Below are 6,142 nucleotides of genomic sequence, written 5' to 3'. Positions count from 1 at the left end.
TTATTTAATTTCTTTGCTTCTGCTTGTAAAGCTTGAGGATTTAGCAATGGTATAGTCTGAATACTTTCAGAGTTCTCTTGGACTTCACTGACAGACTCTTTAATGCTAATTCTGGAGGCGGCAATTAAATGGAAAGGGGCTAAATCACTATAGACTTTAGAGGGTGTTATGTCTGGTAAAGCCCATCTTGCAGAAGGCTGAGATTCCTCATAAGTAAGTTCAGCAGAATTTAATGTTCTACTTGAACTATTTTCAAACATTTCTTTTAGTGGATTTTCTTCTATACTCTATTAAGAAAGAATGGAGTCATTCAGAAAGTCTGTTTCATTTCGAGAGCTTGAAGAAAAAGAATCCACTGTGTAGATTCATGGCTATCTATAAATGCAGGAATCAGTTGGATCTGCAAATAAAATTGAGAGTTGAACCTATTATAAATATATCAGTAGACTGGTGATTCTCTACGACAAGTGGAATGCACGGAAAGCGAAAAAGACTTAAGTTGTAGTTGGATCTGGAAACCGTACCATGTACGTTCATGTTGCCAACGATTGAGACGAGATGAGAAAATGTGGTTTGATAATGGGCACTTGAACAGATCGGAACACAAAAACTTGTGAAATTTTGGTGACATTCTTCACCGTTCCACATAGTTTTGACAAAATTCCAAGTTTTAGAAATGCTCAAAATCTATTGGGCAGAGCTCTTCAAACAACGAAGAATTTATGGGTGAATTTCGGAGAGAGATCACCAGAGAAACGCGCTTTTCAGTGCCAGTTATCTGCGGGAGAACTATCAGATACATATTTTAATTTATCAATGTCAGTTATGCATGGGAGTGGGATAAGCAGTAGGGAATGGCATCGTCGTCCTCTGCACTACAACGGGAAAGCCACCATCCATACGCGCAGCCAAGCTGTGAACGAGGTTTGGAGTTCTTTCACGTGAATCAATGGGTGGCTGCAATCTGAACATGGAAATCACAGTGGCCGCAACATATTTCATCTGAATGAACGCCATTTCTTTTCCCAGACAAACCCGAGGTCCACCTTGGAAAACTGCGAATTTGAAGGGACTCTGTGGAACGCAATGGCCCTTTTCGTTCACCCACCTCTGGGGCTTGAATTGGAGACAGTCCGCCCCCCAGATGGCCTCCATTCGACCCATGGCGTATTGATGATAAGTCACCCGATTGCCTTTGCCCACAAAAGTCCCGTCTGGCAGGACGTCGTTGTCGAGGGCGTGCTTAGAATCGAAGAGGACAGGCGGATAAAGTCTCATCGACTCGCAGAGTGAGGCGTGCAGGTAATGCATGTTCTGCAGCTCCTCGTAAGAAAATAGAACGCCATTAGAAGAAACTGAATTTTTATGTTGCGATCTTCTTGCGGCGATGAGATGCGCTATCTCTTTGTAAATGCTTTCCTCTACGTGGGGATGAGATGATAGGAGCCAGAAAAACCACGTTAATGCAGACGACGTGGTGTCTTTGCCGGCCAACATGAAACTGATAATCATATCTCGCAGAAATTCGTCTGAACTCATGTAGTCCTCACGTTCGAAGTCCGTGGCGGCGGAGGGCATATAATCTGCATGTCCTTTGCCGAAAGCCATGATTCTGGAAATTAGATCCGACTGTCCGATCTTCGTTTCGGCGCTAATCTCACTTCTCCGACGGCGGATAACTTCCGTGGCGAACTGATGCACCACCCTAACGGCTTTCGAGAGGCGCTTCTCGGAGCCGATGTTGAGCAGCCTCTTCATCTTCCACACCAACTGTATTGGTGCCGAAGCCCTTTCAGCGCTCAGTTTTGCTGCGACATCAAACGCCACTGCCAGCTCCGACTCAGAATTAAGACACGTGTCAAGCCACGCAGGATCCACCCCGAAGGAAGCTTTGCAAATCGTATCGAATGCAAAGCGCTGAAGAATGTCCTGCAAATCCAAGCAGCTACCCGTCTCGCAGGCGTTTTGCAAAAGGGGCAGGAGTCGATCCGTGACCTCTTCGACGACGACCCGCATAACGAAATTGCGGAGAGAGCGGGTGTTGAACTCGTAGCTAGCGACCTTCCGCTGTAGCTTCCATGCATCCCCATCGGAATTAAAGATCCCGTTCCCCAGCAGATCGTGGAGAATGGCCGTAAAGGGCTCGCCCTTTGGATAATTGTCGAACCGCGTCTTCAGAATGTGCTCAACGTTCTCAGGATTCGTCGTCAGCACCGTCCGGATTCCTCCGAGACGTTCCAACACGATGGTCTGCGTGGGGGACTCCGCCAGCATTTCGGCCGTCCATTGAAAGTGTCTCTTTCGATTCTTCCAGAACGCAAACAGCGAACCCACAATTGGATATCGCTTGGGTCCACAGTACTCCTGCAATGTCACTCGCTGGCCACTGCAACTGCCATCAAATGATAATATAAATTTCCGCAGATTGTAGAAAAAGGGAAACACATAAAACACTATCCCCGTCGCAAACGCTGCTGCTAGAAGCTGCAGCAAATTCGCAGTACTGTTTTGAATTTGCGATGACATTAAACCTAAAAAGTTCTCCATTTCTGCAGCTGGGTATGCAGACTGAAGAAATGTAAGAAGGGTGAAGGAAGAATTGCAGTATGCCCGACTTAAATCCTGTCACAGCGAGGATTTTCATAATGTGTGTTCCTGTACGCGCACGCCATCCATGCACACGCATTTGGTTTGATCTGATGGTACAATGTAGTGGGGGAAGGTTATGAATAAGGCCTGTAGGCCCGTATTTAGGATTAATCTTCCTAGCTACGCCGTCTGGATTGCTTGCCTGAGGATCGTCGGTTGAAATGTATCACTACCTTTGGGGCGTCGACACGTTGCTCTTTTATTATGAAAGTCTCCGGATTGGACATTGCTGTATACGTTTATCTTATTAGGGGAAATAATTTGTGTGCCACCGTCAGCGTGTTTTATAAGTTCATTCAGCGTGTTTCATTCGTGTTTCCTTCATTCATGTTTTATAAGTTCATTCAACGTGTTTCATTCGTGTTTCCATCATTCATGGACTCATCTAGCGTCCCTTTCGTTTTCCCTATTTTTCCCACCCCTGACTTAAAATCATAATAGTAAATTTAATCACATTTTCATGATATAGATGGATGTATACATCACCTTTATTATTATTAGATGATATAAGGATAAATACAAAAATACAAATAAATTGATATTTATTATTATGAGATGATATCAAGATAAAGGTAGATTATTTTAAATACAGATGTAATTTGAGTTGAGAGGGATTTAATTTCTTCTTTTGTAATTTTTTTATGAGTATACATTATTTAAATGTTTTGTATAGTTATTTATTGTTTTTTTTATAAATTTTTTTAAATTTTATTTTAGCTAACATGAGCAAAATATCAACTTTATGACTGACGGCATGATTAAACATCATACTGGACTATAAAATAAGCCCCTAGACTCAATAAATGAAAAAATACAAACAAATAATATTAAGATTATTAAATATAAATAAAAAATTGTAGTTTACTTTTAAACTTAAACAACAAATAATTGATATATTAAATTTATCGTTTTTTAGTGTATATATTTTTTTAAATTTATAATTTGTAATTATATATATATATATATTAATTTTGTAATATAAAAATATAAATTTGGACCAATATTAAATAATGTGTAGTGTACATTGAATTCGTAAATCTGATAGCTTTGAGTTAGATGTATTTATATTTTATGTGTTGAGTTAATTGTATAGGCTAAAACACTCACCAAAGTAGCCAAGGCTCCTAAAGTCCCTGAGCTGAAGCCTACAACGTCCCCTAAGAAGGTAGAGAAGGCAGCAATGCCTGATAAAAAGGCCGTACCTGCAAAGAAAACAGATCCTGCCAAGGCTATAAAGAGGGCGAATTCTCCTAAATTGAAAAGGGCAGTGCCTGCCTCAAAGAAGGCCTAGAAATAAGATGGTGCAGTTGTATTTCTAACCGCAAATCTGATATTTGAATTGACTAAACTATAAACATAAATTAGTTTTAATTAGAATTGACGTCAAGAAGTAGAACTGTGTTGATGTATTTTATGGAGATGAATTTTCACTCAGTCAAGACCAATTGAATGATTCTATCTACTCTCTACCCTTCTCTTCTATTATTATTATATAAGTTGATTAATGGTTTTATTTGAGATGAAAATACTTGTAATTTCTGTTGTAATTTAACATTGATCCTTGTGAAAAAGGATGTTGGTAGGCTATGGTTTTTTAAACATGGAATTTCTAGATTATTTTGTGTTGGATTCAGCTGTGGCCATAGTGTGATATAAATTAACAATGACTTCTGTATTCCATGTGTTTTCCATGTGTTTTTTGACTGGGTAAGAGAATTAATGAATGTTCTATACTCTAATTTATAGATATAAATTAACAATGAGTGTGAGTATTGACATGAATGAATGTTTTATAGATATAAATTAACACTTAGTTGTGGATATCGGTAAGCGTTTTAGATTGGGCAAGTGACGAAATGAATGTTTTATAATGTAATTGTAATTAATTAATGGTAAGGTTTAGAAAGTTTAAAAAATATGGTTTGGTATAATATTCCAAGTATAAATTGAAAATTGTAATGTAAGTGTAATTCATTAATGGTAAGGCTTAGAAATTTTAAAAAACATGGTTGGGTATGATATTTCAAGTATAATTTAAAAATTGAGTTGTGGGATCTGAGTTTTATAATGTAATTGTAAGTGGTTGGGTGTGATATGCCAAGAATAAATTGAAATTTAAGTGGTGTTGTAATGTGATAAATTAAAAATTGAGTAGTATGGAAGATTTTTTGGTTATGCTCCTCTATTGCAAGCCTATGCAGATAGCCATGCATCATTAGAGAGAAAACAAGTTGATGCCCACATCTTGATAAACAGATTTGAGGAAAATCTTTTTTTAAGATTCAAACATGTATGTATGCACAATCTGAAAATATTTTGGATGCACCCCATGTGTTTGACGAAATACACGAACGAGGTGTGATTATATGGAGTGCCATCATCAGAGAATATGCCAGGAAGGGCTATGTGAGGAGGTCATAAGCTTGTATTAACAAATGCAACAAGAAGGGATAAATCCAAACAACTTCACCTTCCCCATTGTTCTCAAGGCATGTGATGGGCTATTGGCTTTGTAAGAGGGTAAAGAGATTCATCATCACATTATTAGGAATGGCTTTGAGTCTAATGTTTATGTGTGCACAACCCTAGTTGACATGTACTCTAAGTGCGGCTATGTAGAAGTAACATGCCGAGTCTTTGGCAAAATGCCTAAAAGGGATGCAGTTGCATGGAGTGCAATGATTTATGGGTTAGCCAAAAATGGATTTTCCTATGAAGCTTTAACCATTTTTCATCAAATGCTATTGGCAGACATCAAACCCAACACAATTACCATGGTTAGTGTGTTATTAGTGTGCTCCCATTTAGAAAATCTACAAAAGGATAAGTGGATCCATGATTATATTATTATGAGCAGATTTGAATTAGAAATTTCCATGTAGATTGTGCTTATGGATATGTATGCTAAGTGTGGAAGAATAAAGCTTGCCTCACAATTTCTTGGCAAAATGTTTAAGAGATTTGATTTCATGGAATTTAATGATTGTGGGTCATGTCGTTAATGGACAAGGTATTGAAGCATTGAGACTCTTCCGTCAAATGGAAATGGCCAATTTGAAGCCCAATTCAACTACCATTGTGAGTGTACTCCTTGCATGTGGCCATTTAACTTGTTTGCATGAAGGCAAGAATATCCATGATTACATTATCAGAAATGGACTTGAATCAATTTTTTCTGTGGGGAATTGCCTTGTAGATGTCTGTGCCAAGTTTGGAAAAATTGAGGTTGAGAACAATATTTTTCAAATAATGTTTGAAAGGTGTGGTCTCATGGAATGCCATGATTTTTAGGCACATGTAGAGTGGACTTGCCAATGAAGCTTTGGTACTCTTTCATGAAATGCAAATCACTGTAGTTAAACCCAATTTTGTTACTATGTTGAGTGTGCTTCCGACATGTGCTTCTTTACTAGCTATGAAACAAGGTATGTGGATCCATGTTTACACAATTAAAAGTGGAATAGAGTTTGGTATTTTTATGGGAAATGATCTT

General features: G+C 38.4%; 1 pseudogene; it reads right to left on the bottom strand.

The window, feature by feature from the left end:
• Positions 1 to 755: 755 nt before the first annotated feature.
• On the bottom strand, positions 756 to 2,547 carry LOC149265627 (cytochrome P450 94B3 pseudogene; annotated as a pseudogene).
• Positions 2,548 to 6,142: the final 3,595 nt, after the last annotated feature.

Source organism: Pinus tabuliformis, chromosome 6, assembly GCF_031772625.1.
Source record: "Pinus tabuliformis cultivar Carrire ecotype Pingquan chromosome 6, CPIR1, whole genome shotgun sequence".
Classification (NCBI taxonomy): Eukaryota; Viridiplantae; Streptophyta; class Pinopsida; order Pinales; family Pinaceae; genus Pinus; species Pinus tabuliformis.
This window is presented reverse-complemented; position numbering and strand designations above follow the sequence as displayed.